Source organism: Vulpes vulpes, chromosome 12 (assembly GCF_048418805.1).
Source record: "Vulpes vulpes isolate BD-2025 chromosome 12, VulVul3, whole genome shotgun sequence".
In the NCBI taxonomy this organism is placed as follows: domain Eukaryota; kingdom Metazoa; phylum Chordata; class Mammalia; order Carnivora; family Canidae; genus Vulpes; species Vulpes vulpes.
The window spans coordinates 14,879,846-14,900,594 of NC_132791.1; positions in this window are offsets into that span (position 1 = coordinate 14,879,846).

Consider the following 20,749-nt stretch of genomic DNA (forward strand, 5'->3'; position numbering starts at 1 on the left):
AAAAATCATTCACCACAATTAAGTGTGATTTATTTCTGAGATGTGAACTATCAAACACTGATGATAGAAATTGAAGATGGCACAAAGAAATGAAAAGACATTCCATGCTCATGGATTGGAAGAACAAATATTATTATAATGTTTATACTACCCAAAACAATCCACACATTTATTGCAATCTCTACCAAAACATTTTTCACAAAACTACAACAGACAATCTCAAATGTGTTAGAACCACAGAAGACCTTGAATAGTCAAAGTAATCTCGAAAAAGGAAAGCAGTGCTGGAGGCATCACAATTCTGGACTTCAAGTTATATTACAAAGTTTTAGTAATCAAAACAATATAGTACTGGCACCAAAATAGGCACACGGATCAACAGAACAGAATAGAAAGCAAAGAAATGAACCCACAACTATATGGTCAATTAATCTTCAACAAAGCAGGAAAAAGAATAACCAATGGGAAAAAGACATTCTCTTCAATAAATGTTGTTTGGAAAACTGGAGAGCTATGTGTGAAAAGAATGAAACCAGACCACTTTCTTACACCATACACAAAAATAAATTCAAAATGGATTAAAGACCTAAATGTGAGACCTGGAACCCATAAAAATCCTAGAAGAAAACACAGGCACTAACTTCTTTGACAATGGCTATAGCCATTTTTTTCTAGATATATTTCCAAAGGGAAGGGATACAAAAGCAAAAGTAAACTGTTGGGACTACATCAGAATAAGAAGCTTCTGCACAGTGAAGGGAATAATCAGCAAAACTAAAAGACAACCTATGGAATGGGAGAAAATATTTGCAAATGACATATCTGATTGAGGCTAGTATCCAAAATATATAAAGAATTTATGAAGCTCAACACCCAAAAAATTGAGTAATCCAATTAAAAAATAGACAAAAAACATGAATAGACATTTTTCCAAAGAAGACTTTCAAAAAAGACACATGAAAAGATGCTCAGCATCAGCCATCATCAGGGAAATACAAATCAAAACTACAATGAGATACCACCTCACATCTGTCTGAATGGGCAAAATCCACAACATAAGAAACAACGAGGGATCCCTGGGTGGCGCAGCGGTTTCCCGCCTGCCTTTGGCCCAGGGCACGATCCTGGAGACCCGGGATCGAATCCCACATCGGGCTCCCGGTGCATGGAGCCTGCTTCTCCCTCCGCCTGTGTCTCTGCCTCTCTCTCTCTCTCTGACTATCATAAACAAATAAAAAAAATTTAAAGAAACAACGAGTGTTGGTGAGGGTGTGAAGAGAAGAGAACCCTCTTGCAGCGCTCGTGGGAATGAAAACTGGTGCAACCACTCTGGAAAACAGTATGGAGGTTCTCAAAAAGTCAAAAATAGAACTATCTTATGATCCTACAATCACATTACTGGATACTTACCCAAAGAATAAAAAAAAAAAAAAACACTAAATGAAAGGGATACATAGACCTCTATGATTATAATAGCATTATTTACAATTGTCAAACTATGGAAGCAGCCCAAATGTCCACCAACTGATAAGTGGGTAAGAAGAAGTGGTATACACACACACACACACACACACACACACACACACACACACTGGAATATTATTCACCATATTATAATAGCATTTACAATTGTCAAACTATGGAATACACACACACACACACACACACACACATATGCACGTGCACACTGGAATATCATTCACCATACGAAGGTGAATCTTGTTTTTTGAGAGTATAATGCTACGCAAAATAAATTAGAGACAAATACCATCTGAGTTCACTCATTTGTGGAATTTAAGAAACAAAACAAATGATCACAGGGGGAAAAAGAGAAAGGCAAACCAAGAAACAGACTTTTCATTGTAGAGAGGCAGGTGAGGGGGACGGGTTAAACAGGTGATAGAGATTAAGGAGGTCATTTGTTATGATGAGCACAGACTGATGTATGGAAGTGTTGAATCACTGTATTGTATGCTGAAACTATTACACTGTATGTGAACTAACTGGAATTAAAACGAAAATTTAAGAAAAATTATGTTAGGCTATTTGGTATTGATCTACAGCTTACCGAGCCCTTGTCTGTTATTTTGAATTGTTTTCTCTTATTGCGTTTTGTATATTTTTCAAATATACTGGTATTTTATTCTGTGGTTTCAAATATACCATTTATCCTATCCAGTGTTTTTTGTTTTCTTTTTCAGCACTTGTATTTTTGATCTCCAGCATTCTATTTGAGTTTTTGAAATGTTTTTTTCTTGTTATATTTAATGTTCTCCTTTGTGTTTATTAAACAAAAAATACATTTATAGTAGATCTGAAGACTCTGCTCCATTACCCATGCATTATGAAGTCTTTCCATTCTGACAGGTGGAAATCCAAACTAATCTCTTTGAATAATGCAAGCATGTTAGTATATTGCCCTCCCGTGATTTTTTTCCTTTTTCTCACATAGTTTCATCTCACACATGTGCAGATTAGTTTTCAGTCAAAAAGTTGGGGAGAATCTATTCAGATCTCCATGAAAATACCTCTCATAAGATAGGCTAATCCACAAATTCTAGCTACCCTGCCCTTTCCAAACAATAATCTTTTTTATGTCTATCAGTAAGATCATTGGTTTTCAAAAAAAAAAAAAAAAAAAAAAAAGATCGTTGGTTTTCTTTGGAAAAGAAACTCCCTGCCCTGAACCTGAAAACTTCTAGTAGTATACTGGAACACTCAGGAGACTCAGATAATTTGTTTTTCTTCTTTCAGTTATCATGCTGCTACTGTCTAAGGTCAGAAGAAAGTAAGTGCAGTTGTTCTGACAAAATCATGGCATAAGTACAAATCTTGGTATAATGTTTGTGTGTGTGTGTGTGTGTGTGTGTGTGTCCGTGTGTGTTATACTCATATAATGTTTTAATTTATTCCATAATAATGATCAATATTTATTGAGACAAGTACTTCTCTAACACTTCATGTATCTAAAAACTTTTGGTCCTTCCAATATCCCCATGAGATAAGGACTATTTTTAAATATTTATTTATTTTTATTGAGATAGAACTGACATATAATATTATTTTAGTATCATCTCTTGGCATCATCTCTTAATGTATTTGTTAATATTCTATTTTTGGAATATTACGTCAGTATTCATAAGTAATGTCAATCTGTTGTTTTAGTACTATCTTTGTCAGGTTTATTTATCAATTTAATTCTTGGTTCATTAGATGAATTTGGAGGTTTTTCATTTTTTTAATGCTCTGAAGTTATATAGAATCAATACTCTCTATTTTCCAAAGACTTGTTGAATTTCCTTACAACTATCTATTACTAGTGTGTTTTAAGTGGGATATTCTCTTAATAACTTTCTGTATATCTATATATGTGTAAATTGGTCTCTTTAATCCTTTAATCTCTGCTGTGATTCATTTTGCTAAATTGTATTTGGCTAAGAAATCATCTAGTTCTTCTAGGTTTTCATATTTACTTGTATAGAGATGTACCAAGTAATAACTTCAGATTTTTAAAATTTCTTATGCATAGATATTTATTTCCCATTTGTCTTTCTTATTGTATATATTTGTGCTGTCTCCCCTTTTAATCAAATTTGTCAAGGATTAGTAAACTCTGCTAAAAAAACCAACATTTCATTTATTAATATGATCTATTTTTTTCTGTTATCTACTATTTATTATTTTTTTCATTGTGTTTCTTCTGGATTGTACTGTTCATCTTTTTCTAGCATTTTTAGTCAGGAACTTATGATCACTATTTAAAATATATGCATGGATTTGATACATATTGTTTTCATCACCATTGTTTTTCAGAAATTTTTCATTTGTTGTTTTTTCTTCACTCGGTATTGTTTAATGAAAGGTTTTATTGGGGCATATGGGTGGCTCAGTTGATTAATCAGCTGCCTTCAGTTCTGGTCATGATCACAGAGGCCCAGGGTTGAGCCCCATTTTGGGCTCCCTGCTGAGAAGAGAGTCTGCTTCTCCCTCTCCTCCTCGCTCTCTCTTGTTAACTTTCTCTCTCTCTCAAATAAATAAATAAATAAAATCTTAAAAATGTTATATCTATGTTGTGAATTTTGGCTCAACAGTTTTACTAAATTATATGTTATCATGGATTTTTCTATGACAATTTTCCCAAGTCCATGTGGGTTTGTTTTTTTAAAACAAGAATATTTTTCTTGTATTATAATTTAAAACATTTGTTTCTTTGTTTTCTTTTTTCTTCATATTTTCCAATTACATATATATATATATGTAATATATATTATTTATATAGTATATAATTTACATATCAGTTTTTTTTGTTTGTTTGCTTTGTTTTTTTGTTTGTTATACATTTCAGTCACTTTCGATTTGATCCTTTTTAGGATATAATTTTCATTCTCTTGGTTATTTTTCCTATCAGTCTTCAAAGCCCTTTATTAAATTATTTCAATATATATTCTCTTGGAAATTTTGTAATTTGTGTTTCATTTTAATTGTGAAATTGGTTTTATTAAAATCAACTTTTTTCTTAGGTTCAGTCAACTCTTATTATATTTCATGTTGCAGTTTTTAAATACAAATCCATTCTTAATTTTTAAATTTCAGATTCCATTATCTGTTTAATATTTGTTCCTGCTCTATCAAAGATTTTGAGTGTTTTTACAATTGTCTTTCATTTTGAAGTTCTTTTGTTGTGAGAGAGTTTAATCAGTTGATTTGCATTCTCTGTATGCTTAATATGAATACCAGCTTCATATCCAGTTGGTCTGACTTTTTCCTATTTCTGAGTATCCTATTATGTCTTCTATCCCACTCTTGCCATTTCTTTAAGAACCACTGTCTTTATATATATATATATATATATATATATATATATATATATATAATTTTTAAAAAGATTTTATTTATTCATGAAAGACAGAGAGAGAGAGAGAGAGAGAGAGAGAGTGAGAATGAGGCAGAGACACAGGCAGGGGAGAAGCAGGCTCCATGCAGGGAGCCTGATGTGGGATTCGATCCTGGGACCCCAGGATCATGCCCTGGGCCAAAGGCAGGTGCTAAACCACTGAGCCACCCAGGGATCCCCACCACTGTCTTTATATATCTGCTTTTCTCCTAGAAAAAAATGCTTCTTGAGGGTGTCACTTCTGGTCCAGTCTCTTTGAACCTCCTTTTATGTAGTTAATATTTTGACTTGTTAAATCCTAGATGTGTGATCAGTATTTTGAACTTAGTTTTAGACTTTCTCTTCCTGTGGGTGATTTTATCTGTGTTTTGTCTAAGACCTCCACTACCTTGTTTTTTGTAGTCTCTTGAGTCTCCTCTCCCTCATTCCTTTCATGCACAGTATGCACTAGTGAAATCTGGTACTTATTTCTCCATAAATAATTTCACCTGTGAAAGTCTCTGCCTCCTATTATTGTTCAGTTGTAAAGCAAGTGCTTTTATTTCATATTTCTTTTGTTTTATTTTGTTTGTTCATATTATGCTCATCTGGGAGGATGTGTCAAGAAATTCAGACTTAGGCAGCTGCTATTATCCTAGAGAAACCCTATTTATTTTTCAAGTAATTCAGCAGTGCTAAGTGGTGGGATAATAGTGCAATCATAAAATAAGCTAACATGATTGATGATATACCTTCTTCCAAATAATATTATAAGAACTTTCCATGTTTTTTTCCATTTAATTCTTTTGATACTCTAAGATAAACATCATTTATCTTTTCATTTTAAAGATAAGAAAACTAAGGTTTCAATGGTAAGTGACAGAGCTGATACTTCTAAGCTCTCTATTTCTACAATGCAGATGCTCTTTTCACAACATATCAATATATAGATTTTGTTCTCAGTTCTGCTATGCATATATTTTGAGCAAAATTCTTAAATTATCTCAGTATCTTAGCTTTCTGAAAATAATAGTTAAAATCACAAATAATAAATTCTACCTCTTTGGGTTGTTGAAATGATTATATATAATATATATAGTAATAAACCATCTAGTTTGTCTCATGGTAAACCACAGGCACTTAAAGAATAGCAACTTCCTATTATCCAGTCACTGGATATAATTTAGAATGCAGTGATTTGTGCTATGAGCTGAGCACTGAAACAAAGTAAGATGTGCACACTAACTATGGTGGGTTTAGCTACGGGGTTTGGGAAAAGCTTACAGTCGAAGACAAGGTCTACCCAGTTCCAGTATTGAAGAGTGGCTGAAAATGTGTCTTATTTTATTTAATTTTTCAACTTATGCTGATGGGATTCATTGCTTCAGTTAAGTCACCTCATAGATTTCTGAAATTCCATTTTAATACATTCACAATTTTAATAACTCAATGGCTAGTGCACATCACATATTAAAAACCTGTGAGTAACTTTTGGGCTAATGTAATTTGTATTCTCTTTAGATTACTTGGTCTAAATTGTAGCTTATAATTTTTAAAGATAGAGGGTTACTTTTGGCAATTCAACTTTAAAACTATACTATGTCTATTTTTCACAATAAACACTAGGTTAGAATTGGGTACACAGTTTGCATTTGTAGAAATTGTTTTATAATCAAATTTTCAACTGAAAACACTTCTAAGAGGAATTTATAAGAAATTAAGATTTTAAAAGATATATTTAATGGACTATTTATTCAACCTCACATTAAAAAGCTGAGTGTGTTTTTAAATACATATTATCTATGTTCCTACACATACGCATTTTGATCATTCTAATTAAATATAATTAAATTGAATGATGTGTATAGTTAGGCACCATCTGCCAATTCCCAATGTTAATTCTCAGCTTATTAACACTTCTTGAATAAAATCCAGAGGCAGCTTTATTAGAAAGAGTACTAAAGTCAGCAAAACTAAAATCAGATCCTGACATTGCGCTTTCTTCCTAAATAAAAAGTACAATTGATTAAATCTCTCTGAGCTTTACCTTCTTATTTGGAAATAGTAATCATAATATGAACCCATGCTATTGATGGGAGAAACAAAAGTAAAGTGTCTCTCATGAAATCTGGGGAAGGCATAGTTTAGAACTTTTTAAAAATATATTAACACATGATTTCATCAAGATATTTGCAAAGAAAAAGAAAACCATCCTCAATTACATGTGTTAGACTTATATTTCTACCTTTTAAAAATGTAAATATCTGTATGGGCTGAACTGTATCCTCCTAAATTCTATGTTGGAAGCCCCTACTCTAAGTTTCTTAGAATATAGTCATATTTAGATACAAGTTCTTTAAAGAGGTGACTGGGGTAAAATGAGATCATTAGGGTGAGACCCTAATCCAATATGTCTGGTGTCCTTAGAAGAAAAAGAGACACTGAGGGCAAAAGTGAAAAGCTGGAGGACCATGTGAAAATGTTGCAAGAGGAGGGTCATCTGCAAGCTAAAGAGAAACCAACTTGCTGACAACTTGATCTTGGATTTCAGCCTCTAGAACTGTGAAAAACAAATTTCTATTGGTTTAGCCACCCTGTTTTAGTATTTTGTAATGGCAGCCCTACCACAATATTCCATTTTCCCCCATTTCTTTCCAAATACTGAAACAAAATTCCACAGAAGAAACCTTATAGAACACATAGTTTTAAGACTGTAATACTTGATAATGTATTTTTAGTTACATAAAGCTTCAGTTACCAATATGCCTTGAGTTCCTTTGCCCCATTGTTCCCAGAACAATCCCTGTGAGTAATTGCTCATTAAGAGTTGTGCAAAGGGCAAATCAAAGCATCACTAGTACAAGAAGCTCTTGCTTTAGTTGAACACTGACCTGATGTAAAGTTCACATGTGCATCTGGGAAAGAATTAATGGGAAGAAAAGCTGACAAAAGCAAGCAACAAATCACTTTTTATTTTTCTGTTACTCTACTTGTTTAGAATCATATGGATGATTGCAACCTACTACAAACAGTAAAGGCCAGTGCCCTCTTTTGAGATATATTTGTTCATTTCAATGCTTTTGCAGCAACTGCTTCCACGGTGGCTTTCCTAGGTTTGTTATTTCTTAAATCATCTTTTACTATCTCAGAGTCTGCTGGACTTCAAGTTGTAACAGGTTAAAAGCATGACTAGGCAAAATCAATCATTGTCTTTTTTGCTCTATTCTGCTCTTCCATCAAGTGCCTAGTTCTTTTCCTAAAACCTTCTGCCCCTCATTTTATACATTAAAATAAGTCCTATAATCATTTCAAGGTACCTATTTTGATACATGGAAATAATTTCATTCCATTTTTGTTTATTAAATTATTCATAGGATTGCCAACTTCTGAAAATAACACAAAGCTATTTCTCTAAAACTCAAAGCTTAAAATCTAAGTTGTTGGTATGAAGGAAATTGTATATTAAACTTAAATACACTTTATTTCACTTTCTCTTTCAGATATTGCAAAGGCTTAATTTCAAGAATAAATCAAGGAACAAAGTTTCTTATTCTGTTTTCCATACCCCACCCCCACATACTGGCATTGTCACAGAACCTGTTTATTTTATTACCATCTTGAGAGCTTCATTCTCAAATTCCAGCAGCTCCTTATCCTCCTGTTTTACTTTTCTTTAGGTCCCATACATGTATCATCATTTACCAAATCTCTGATTCTGTATCTTCCAAGCCTGTTACCTGAATGGTGAAAAACTTTTTCCCTCAACTTTCTAATTCTTTAATGCCTGAAACATAACTAGCGATGACTTTTCATTTTTAAAGATGTTATTATTATTATTATTTTTATTTGAAAGAGAGTGAGTGAGCATGCAAGAAAGTACAACTAGGGGAAGGGCAAAGAAAGAGGGAGAAGTAGGCTCCCCACTGAGAAGCACACCTTCTCCCTCTCCCCTACCCCCCTTGTACAGGGCTTGATTCAGGTCTGGGATCATGACCTGATCCAAAGGCAGAGGCTTAACTGACTGATCCACCCAGAATCCCTGAGATGGCTTTTTTTTTTTCCCTAAAAACAATTTTGTTTATGTGAAAACAAGGGCAATGAATATTAATAAATATTGATAACTTGAGTTCATACAAGTATAGTAGTCTTGTCTGTGTTAACTTGGCTAAGCTGGTGTCAACTTGACTAAGTTGGTACTACTTCTGTTTATGGTTCCATTGTGATTGCTTTGAACTATATTAACTTGGCTCAGCTGAAACTAAATTTCTGAGAATACCTACTCTGATTCTATGTTAACATTAGTTAAAAAAAAAAAAGAAGAAGAAGAAGAAGAAATGAAAAACAAGGAAAATCACGAGATCTGGGATGTGTTAAGTGAAGCAGCAGGCACTATTCTTCAAATATGTCATTGTTGGAGGCAGAGTGAGATACCCAAGCAGCTTCCAGCTTATCCTTGTTCTTATCTACCACACATCAATCTATTCTTCCCAATTTTTGGCCATGATGGCCAATAGCAATCCAAAGACCAAATATTTGACTTTGAAATTATGGAAGCTTTCACCATGACAAGGCAACAATTGCCAATAAAAAGCAAGTACTGGAGTGAACACAAAGTTGCTGCAAGAGTGAAAATAATGGTATAAGTGAACATAAAAGATACAAAGGGTTTAATCTATTACTTTTAATTGCATTGAAGAACTTGAGGAAATAAGAAAGCTCAGGCTTTTAATTCTGTACTCAGATTTTGGTAAGGATCCACAACTCTTTAATAACTGCCCTGAAAGAAACCGTTGTCTCCTATAACCACAGGACTAACTTTCTCAAAACTGAAACCACAAACTCTAATTCTATACATCACTGCATTATTCCACAAAATATATTCACAATCTTGCAGAATCTAATGTTAAACTTAAGGCTTTGATTGGGAAGGAAGTCTTGAAACTTGTTATGTAATCATTTGGGCAATTTTCAGGAAAGCTGAGGATTTTGAAGACTTGCATCATTTGACCGTCCTTTGACAGTGCAACCCTTTCTCTACATCAGAGATAAGCCTCTCCCTGAAAAAAGAACCTGTGATGACTTCCACTAAGGGTTGCTGACCCTCCTAATTTGTACTACTCATATCACTTCTCTTTGCTTCTAAGCTGGAAAAAAAAAAAGTGACTAGTTTTATTTAGTGGTAAAAAGTTAAGCCAGGGATCCCTGGGTGGTGCAGCAGTTTAGTGCCTGCCTTTGGCCCAGGGCGCGATCCTGGAGACCCAGGATCGAATCCCACGTCGGGCTCCTGGTGCATGGAGCCTGCTTCTCCCTCTGCCTGTGTCTCTGCCTCTCTCTCTCTCTCTCTGTGTGTGTGACTATCATAAATAAATAAAAATTAAAAAAAAAAAAGTTAAGCCACACTGATACTTATAGTAATGTGGAAATGAATAATAAACCTAATGGAATTGAGTATTTGGGTAAGAAGATTCAGCAGAAGCTTGAAAGGGCCAACTGGATTCAGTAAGACTACCTAATTATTTGTCTATCTGCCATCTGATATAGAGAAATGAACAATTAAGAAACACAAATTTCTGATGGAATCTAGAAAATACAGTTTCATGTAAAGACCTGCTGGGTTTGAAACTGTTTTCATATAGGTTTCAAAATAAGAAATGGCCTGAGAGAAAAGATCAACTTCAAGGCTCTGTCAGTAAAAGATAGTCTAGGAGTTAATATCCCAAGGGTGTGGCTGTAATACTCTTTCATAAGACCTCTGGAAGATTTATGATGCTGCCTTATCAACGCTCTCTCAACTAGACACAAAGATTTCAATGAGCATTCTTCTTAGAGCCATTCTTCTAGAGGGTTTCTAAAAATCTTATAGAGTATTCTCACCACCTTTACTCTCAGTCCAAGGGACAAAGAGACTTGTCTGAGAGAGATTTGTAAGTATGGCTTCTGTCTAATGGAGTGGATTGTAATTTGATACACAGAAAGTCTGCAAAGATTTCAAAGAAGTTACACAGTTTCAGAAGAATACAGTTCAAAATGCAAAGAGATCTTGGAATCTCCAGGTTTCTACAAGAGGAATCAGGCTGGGAAAACTAAGGCAATATAAAAAATGGACCATTTTTCATGGAAAATGGAAGAGTTAAGAGCCCAGTAAGCAGAACCAAGGAGTAGAAATAGAGCCTAATGAGTGGAGCAAGAGCAATTTTCAACTCATACCTGGCTGGATTTTAGCTTTGCTATGGCCAGAAGCTGCTATGTGCCTCCCATCTTGACATACCCCCCCTCTTTTGTTGTTATTTGTTTGTTCAGTTCTCCTGAACCTGTTTCACAATGTTATCCTTTTTTTTTTTTTTTTTTTACAATGTTATCCTATGTGTGGTACAGATAACTTGTCGTTTTTAGTTCATCGGTTTTCAGAATAAAAGAATCTCAAAAAACCACATCTATACCCTGATCTCATTTAAATGAAGATATATTAAGCCTTAAAATTGGGCCTGATGCCACAGTAGGATAAGGCTTTTAGAACTCTTGGGTGTAAGTGTATTTTTATGTGAGAAGAGTATTATTCTTTTGGGGCCAGAAGGTCAACCGTGGTTGCTAATTTCCAAAGTTAGCTTTCAATAACCAATAGAATATAATAGAATTGGCATTGTGTAATTTCCAATCCTCGCCTTTAAGAGGACTGACAATTTCTGCTTCTTCTCCCTTGGAACTCTTGCTTTTACCTAATCTTCCAAGTAGAAAGTATAACTACTCTGCTGGAGAGAACATGTGTAGAGACCTATGTAAAAGCTATGTGGAAAGGATAGGCACTGAATATATGATCATGAAGAAAGACTCAATAATTCCAGCATCTTAGCTGAGCCTCAAGAAGACCCCAGCACCAGCTGAGGCCTTCATTCAATTTCACAAAAGATATCAACTGAGACCACCAAAAGAACTTCCAAGCTGAACCCATCAAACAAGAGAACAGATAATGCTATAAGTGTTAATCCACTAAGTTTAAGTGCAGTTATACAATAGGTAACTGTGTCTTTTTACCTGAGATAAATAGAAACTTCTGTGTTTATATTTTACTTCTGAGAATACATCAACACTCTTCCTGACTCTAACTTATCCTACATAATAGATAACATTTCCTTCCTTGTGGTAGAAGTTTTTAGGATTAAAGTGAAATTCAGACATGAATAATGCCTCTTATCTCCACCATGGGGTATGCTGAGCCTTTGAGATTCATGAAAAAACAGTTCATTAGGTTAGAGATTTGCTCTGAGATCATCACCCTGAGGTATTGATGTGTAAAAGGGTAATGTTAAGGTTGTGTGGCTTCTTGAACATAAAGAGCTTTTGTATTTTTTCCCCATCAAAAACTATTTCTTTAGCATACATTTTAAAAGTGAGAACAACTAGGAATATTCAAAGCTTTTTATTAATCTAGTTTCAAAATTTTCTCCAAATATTAATCATTAATATTAAACACTAAAACAGGGATGGCAAAGATGTATCATTTTGTTTCTTTTTTACCCCCACATAATAGACATTGTTATCTAACCATGGTATTATTTTCCATTGATCTCAGATATGACTGTAGAAACCTTTACAACACATTTTCAAAGCAACCACTATTAGTAAATTGGATTCAGCATTGTAAAATAAAACAAATTTGCCATACTTATAATAAAGGTATTTCTACTGATATCAGAAAAAAGAAAATTATGTATGTTTCAACAGTATTATTTCATACTGTTCTTGAAATTCCATTAAACACAACAGTGTAAAAATTATTAAAAGAAAAAGGGAATACTAAAAAATCAAAACTTAGAAACAATATGATTATACACTGTGTACTCCAATATGTTATTTGAGAAAGAATGAAATTTGGGCAGGAATTCTAATTAGAAGGCACTAAATCTTTATTTATAATATTTAGATATCAATGGTTTCCTATATTCACTTAATAAAAAGAAGTATATAAAAATGATTTCCATATGTAAAAATATTAGCAGGAAATTGATAAGAACCAAGGAAGAAAAATTTTAAATTTCATTCTGACATATAGAAGAATGAAATGAAGTAAAAGCCTACTAAATAGATGAAAAGAGAAGTATCACAAAAACAATAATACTTCCAAATCAATTTGTTATATTAATGTGATTATCATAAAATAATAATGACAATTATTTTTGGTACCTAAAACATAATCTAAATTATTTTCTGGGATCATCATGAATTCTTAGTGTTTTAACAAGTTACGTAAACTAAAATGATGCAATACAGATGCAATAATAGGCAGAGAAAAGAGCAGAATAGAAAACTGAAAACAAACCCAAGGATAAGGAATATAGCAGTTCATATTTACAGGGAAAGTTTGGGCTATTTAACAGTATAGGGATAACCAATTAAGTATTAGAAAAATAAAGTTATATTTATACTGGTCTTACACACAAAAACAATGTCACTTGAAATCTATGTAAAACAAAGCATCACAAAAAGTGGGAATTTTTTTTTTTCATATGGGAAAATACATAGGTGATCTTAAGGTGATTTCAACCTTTTATACATGAAAGCAGAGAAAAACATTTAGATATTTTATTTCTGAAATAAGCACATTTTGTTAAGTCTATTCAGCTCTCAACAACTCTCCTTTCTTTTGTAAGTGCCTTTCTGTGGTGTGTTCACAGAGATGGGAACCTAGCCACGATGTTTAATCATGATGTCTTTTGTTGTTGTTGCTCTCTGTTTCTAGAATAGCACTTGGCCAATACAGGTACTTGATGGATATTTGCTAATTAATGCCTGACTAAGGAGGACTGTGCATACTACCTCTGCCAGGAATCTAGGAATTCAACTTGTCAGGCACCTGGGTGGCTCAGTCAGTTAAGTATAATTTTTGGCTCAGGTCATGATCCTGGGATCCTGGGATGGAGCCTCATGTTAGGCTCCTTGATCAGCAGGAAGCCTGCTTCTCTATGTCCCTCTGTCTGCTGCTCCCCCTGATTGTGCTCTCTCTTCCTGTCAAGTAAATAAATAAGTAAATAACATCTTCAAAAAGAAAAAAAAAAAAAAGAAAAGAGATTCAATGCAGAGCATGTAAAGAAAATGATGAGAAGATGTCATATACTTCTCTGAAAACACGAGGCACTTCATCCTCAGAGGTAAAGAAAATACAGAGAGAAAATTCAGAGCCCAGAGGTTTAATATCCAAAAATGGAGAAATTACCAAAAAAAAAAAAAACCTGTCGTGCATTCATACAACACATAACTGTGCATTAAAAAAAAAAAAACACACATTCTTAAAGCATACTTAAGAACAAAATGGAAAAGTGCACTATATAAAAGCTAAGGACAAAAGACTAAAGTAACTTTTTTTGACAGCAAATAAAATCTTTTATTTTTATATCATTATTAATCTACTAGATAACAGTTCAAAATAGTAATAGTAACAATGTACTGATTACAGAATAAGTGAGATGAATGACAACAATTCTATAAAGGATAGGAGGGAATAATGGAGAATATTGTTATAAAATAACTGCACTACAGTGAAATAATAGTGTTAATTGAAATGAATTTTTAAATGAATCAATTAGTAATTCCAAATTTTAGTCTTATCATCCTGAAACAGTTTTCATAAAACTGCATAGAAGAATGTGCTATTTTAAACTATAAAGTGTGCTCTCAATTTAAGTTATTTTTATTAATTGACATCGTAAGATACATAGTTAGCTTTTAGATTCATTTTTTAGAACATTTAATACCCTCTTCACTCATTCTTCATGCCCCACGCCCCTCCCACACACACATCCTGATCCTTGCCTCTGGCAACTATCAATCTTTTTTGTTATCTTTAAGCTTTTTTTTTTTTTTTTTTTTTTTTTTTAAGATTTCATTTACTTGTTTGATAGAGAGTGAGTGGGGAGAGGCAGAAGAGGAGAGAGTGAGAATCTGAAAAAGACTCTGCTCTGAGCACAGAGCTCATTGAGGGGTTCAATTTTATAAACAACCATGAGATCACAACCTGAGCTGAAACCAAGAGTTGGCTGCTTAACTGAGCCACCCAGGTGCCCCACCTTGGTTTTTGTTTTAGTTTTGTTTTTAGAGTCCATATATAAAAGAGATCACATAGTATTTGTCTTTCTCTGATTTATGTCATTTATCATAATGCCCTTGAGGTCTACCCATGTTGTTGCAAATGGCAAGATTTAATTGCTTTTCTGGGCTAAATAATATTCTTTTGTATGTACATACCAAATTTCTTTATTTATCTATTAATGGACATTTAGGTTCCTTCCAAATCTTGGCTATTGTAAATAGTGCTGCAATGAACATAGGGTGCATAGATCTTTTCAAATTAGTGGTTTCATTTTCTTCAGATAGAGCCAGACTCTTTTTTTTATAAATTTAATTTATTTATTTATGAGAGACACAGAGAGATAGAGACACACAGAGACATGGAGGGAGAAGCAGGCTCCCTGCAAGGAGCCCGATGTGGGACTCGATCCCGGGATTCCAGGATCATGCCCTGAGCCGAAGGCAGATACTCAACCACTGAGTCACCCAGGCGTCCCCTCATTTTCTTCAGATAAAAACCCAGGAGTGGAATTGATGAATCACATGATAGTTCTATTTTTAATTTTTCGAGGAACTACCATAGAATTTTCCATGATGGCTTTACTAACAGTGTATGAAAGTTCCCTTTTCTCTACATCCTCACTGACACTTATTTTTTGTCTTTTTGATAATAGCTATTCTAACAGGTGTGAAGTGATATCTCATTGGGGTTTTGATTTGCATTCCCTTGATGATTAATGATGTTCAGTATCTTTTCATGTACTTGCTGGCTATATATCTTCTTTGGGAAAATGTCTATTCAGGTCTTCTATTTTTAAACAGATTGTTGTGGGTTAACAGAAGTGTCCAGGTTAGTGAAGAGTAGCCCACTAGCCATGAGTGTTCAGTGTTTAGCAAGGCAGAGAAATCTTTATGTGTAGTAACTGATGAAATTAGGTCACCTTTCCCTCAGTTAAGTGTGGATCTGTGAGGAAAACTACACACCGTGACACTATTTTCTGTTTATGGCCAAATGTACACTGTTTAGGTATGAAGGGTTTTAAATATGTGCAACACTAAGTTACTGCATAAAGTCTGTAGAGCACAAACAAGTTGCTTTATTACTCGTTTTTCAAAATTTTATACTGCAAGAATAATGTACATACAAAAAATGTCTAAAACGTAATTGCACAATTTCACAAATATTGTAAAGTGAAATCCAGATAACCATCACCTGGGTCAAGAAATACTAGCACATCTTACCAACCACAATGTCTCCCTTCTTTCAAAGGTAAAACTGCCCTGATTTTTATTATCATCATGTGTTTTCTTTACTTTTACTTTTTACAACTTTTTATGACTAGCTTTCCTTGATAAGTGACATTGTTTACTTTTGCTCGTTTTTTAAAAATCTATAAATATGGAATCTGTCCTCCTTTTTTTAAACTATATATATGTCAGATTTATCCAGATGGTTGCAGGTAGTGCTAGAGTTCTATCTTTTCTTGGTGTTCTCTCTAAAACATGTATATACTCAGTGATTATTATCCTCGTATTTGGGACTATGATCAAAACATGAAATAGAAATCCCCTTCAACATCTGGTTTTGTCTGTCTCTTTAAGTGTGTTCAAATACATATAAAGAGACATACTAGTTAAATAAAATGAACTTTAAGATTCTGTGAATGTACTTAACCTCCTCATTTCAATTATTTATAGTTAAACTTTTAAAATTTAACTAAATTTTTTTGGTGTTCATAGCAACATATTAAGTCAATAAGTAACTGAAGAATAAAAAATTATATGGCTAATAGACAACTATTCAGTTATTTCAATGAGCAATGTAAGGTCTAGAAGGAAAAATAAAAAGCATTAATGTAACCATGTTATTAATGTTAACTCTCAGGTTTTGTCGATCAGGTGTGCTCATATATCCAACTATTTTGAATATTTTACTTTCTCACTGTTTACAAACCAACACAATAAAAGCAAAAAAAATGTTTACTTTTTGTTTTTAACCTTAAGGTTAAAAATTCACCAATGTTAACTATAAATAAAATCATAATCCTAATTAATATTGGTAATATCTATAATATTTATAAATGTTTCTGATTTTTAATTATTTCACACATTAGAGGCTCCTTTGAAATATGCACCATTATTGAGAGTTATTTAATAAGGTCATTTGCCTAAAGATTTTATAAGCCAAGCTTAACTCTAACCTTTACTTAATTATAAAATATTTAAATGCTCTATCTTTATTGTTATCTCTAGCATACACAATTCTGAGTTTAAAATCCATCAAATTTCAATGTAGATAGCTGACACCTTAATTTATGTCAGAGATGAAATTAATATTAATAGAATCTACTGAGGATTTTTGTGCTAATGTACTCCTATCAATATTTATTAGTTACCTAAATAAAACAATTATTTCATTAATTGGCTACCTCTGTAGCAGATAGCAACTAATTTCATCTATTGACTCAAGTTATCCAAATAGAAAAAATATCTTAAAGTCTGTCTCTAAACTGCATCTCCACACTGTAAGTATTTCTTGATAACTTATTATATACTTGTTTTGATGAAATTGGAAGTTCTTGAGCTTGGAGCTGGAGCAATTTAGCATATTCTCCCTGAATTCCACAATCAAAAATTGATATGAACCTAGAAAGTTAATTTCAAAAAATGCATTATAATTATTCTCTAAACTGCTTAATGAAGTGCAAAAGTGGCAGGTTTAGAGAATCTTTAATCTCAAAACTAGAGTACTTCAGAACTTTAGAATCACTTCACTTTCACCTCACTTATGGCTCTCATTTTCAAAAGTAGTTTAATAAGGTAGTCCCTGTATTTCTCAGGAAGATGAAACAGTTGCTTAATCAGTTATTTTCAAAAAAGTGATTATAATTACCTCAGAATAAAATGCCTCCCCAGGAAGTAAATTTTGAAATGATTGCAGCTGAACACATTTTAAATTATTATTTTTACTAAATCTAAGAAACGGAACTTCTTTGGCACGGGTAAGTAACATAGCACTACTAGCTCTAAGTTGTAGTATTTTCCAAGTTAGAGTGTAATTTATCATTTTGTAAAACTAAGGTAAGGCGATTACGATTACCTATTGCTACACTGCACAAATACATATTTGCTCCCAAAATAGAAGTACTAGAGGAATTTACACAAATTATTTCAGAACTTAAGACAAGAAGAAAATTCGTGAAGAAATGACACACTTACATAAAAGTAAACTGGGAAATATTTATACCCAAGGTTAACATGAGTCAGACCTTCAGCCTTCTCTATATTGTTCAATTTTACAACAGATAATCTTTTCACTATCTGGTTGAAACTTATTTTTCTACATTTGTTGACACCCTTATTGTACATTCCATAAAACTTAAAATAAATTTATGTATACTGTACTTACCACCCACCATTCCTCAACACCATGTTCATTTGTTACTTTATATATTCTCACACTGCACAATAAAGTACCATTTAAGGTGGCGTAAAATGCAGAAGACCCTATACTCCAACAGTTAAAAGACTATCAAACACTTGATATTAGTTCTATAAGTTATTAAAATAGAAACATGCTCGTGATGTTTTGCTAACTTAAAAACAGTGGTTAACATAGTCCAAGGAATCTGTTTACTATTATCCTAATTTGGAAATATGTTAGTGTTAGTGCATGTTAGGATATTTATAGAAATCCATCAAAATATACAGACACTAAAAGATTAGTAATTTTTGGGATAACATTTTATTTTTGTTTATAATTCTCTGTATTGTTGACTTGTTAACATATTTTGGTTTTAAAATAAGAAATAAAGCTAACTTAATTAAAAATTTCTTGGATATGTATTTTTAATTATTTTTGCTGAGATAGTCATCGAAACACTGTAAGTCCTGTCAAAAAAAGTTATTTTTATATAAATGAAAGTAATGTATAACATATGGTTTGCTAGGGCTTCAATTCCATTTGCTTTCAGAATTTATTAAAGAACGTATTTTACATTTTTTTGTGTGTGTGTATTTATTTATGATAGTCACAGAGAGAGAGAGAGAGACAGGCAGAGACACAGGCAGAGGGAGAAGCAGGCTCCATGCACCGGGAGCCCGACGTGGGATTCAATCCCAAGTCTCCAGGATCGCGCCTTGGGCCAAAGGCAGGCGCTACACCACTGCGCCACCCAGGGATCCCCAAAGAATATATTTTAAATTTTGTATCTGTATTTGCATATCTTGTATAAAATATCTTCTTTCATTGTTTTGCCCTTTTATTCTGAATTATTTTCGTGTTTTCCCTCCATATAACTGATTGATTTCACTTGTCAATATTTTTCTCTCAAAGATAGGAAGTAAATTTCCTGCATTTAATTTTTTAATTTGAATTTAGTGAACATACAGTATATATTAGTTTCAGATGTAGTGTTCAATAATTTATCAGTTGCATATAAACACCCAGTGCCGATCACATAGTGTGTCCTCCTTAATGCTCATTACCCAATTACCCTATCCCCCTCACTGACCTCCTCTTCAGCAATTCTCACTGTTTGTTTCCTATAGTTAAGAGTCTCATGGTTTTTCTCCTTTCTGATGACTTCCCATTGTTTCCCCTCCCTTCTCCTATGATCTTCTGCACTGTTTCGTATATTCCACATCATACTGAAACCATATGATAATTGTCTTTCTCTTTTTTTTTTTGATAATTGTCTTTCTCTATTTGACTTATTTTCAGTAAGCATAATTCCCTCCAGTTCCATCCATGTCTATGTAATTTTTAAAAATAATTTTGCTATAATTTTCCTTTTTTTCTTGCATATATCTCGTTAATGGGACAAATCTTAGAGATGGATTCACTACCTCTGAAATGTTCTGCACATTATTTAAATTGGTTGCATTAAATATAATAAAATCAGAAAAGCCATACTTATTGAGCCAGAATTATGTTAATTAATATGTGCAAATTCTATAATAAATATACATTAAGTAAGCAAAATTTCTAACAGTAAACCTATAAAAAATTACAGCAAGGAGAGCCTTGAAGTATGTATAATTCACAGGAAATAATAGGAAACCATTATAATTGAGTAAAATTCTATAAGACATCTTCTGAAAAGCAAGCTGACAGAAAATTCGATTTTATGGTGAGAATTTACATATTATATATTTCCCTAGACAGCATTGTACTTTACCTGGATATTGTTTTTATGATAATCATTTATAAATAATTATTCATCTTCCATATATTTGGCCCAATATTTTTGTTTGTTCATCCCTTGATTCAAATTCTCAATAAGCGCTGTTGAAATGTATGACCTATAATTTGAACTACAATTTTGACAAAGGCTTATGATTTGTGACCTTTTATTTTTGCCTTCAATATAGGCTTTCATTTTGTTGGCACATTCTTAGGTATTTTGCAATTCTTTCTTACACAATTTCTTTCATCTTTCTTTCCCTTCCTGTTATCTGTACACATGTCATCTCATTCTGTTGTCCTCTTTAAGCTCTCTGCTTCTATTGGAGAGAAGTCATATTTTTTTGCATTCTATTGAGGATGAAAGCAGCTTCATGGAATCTTCTACTTGATGCTACAGTGCATAAGCTTTAGAAGTATGCTTTTGCATTAAGACTTCAAGGTATTTTTCATTTCCCATTGTTGCAGTTCTTAATGGCTTATTTTTATTTTCTATTTCTTTTCTTTTTTAGAATTCACTCAAAGCCAGTATATGACAACAGGCAGTGGGTATGGTTTGACTTTGAGGCCCCTCTGAATCTTTTTCATAGATCTGGAATAAGGCATACTGATAAAACTGCTTACTTTTC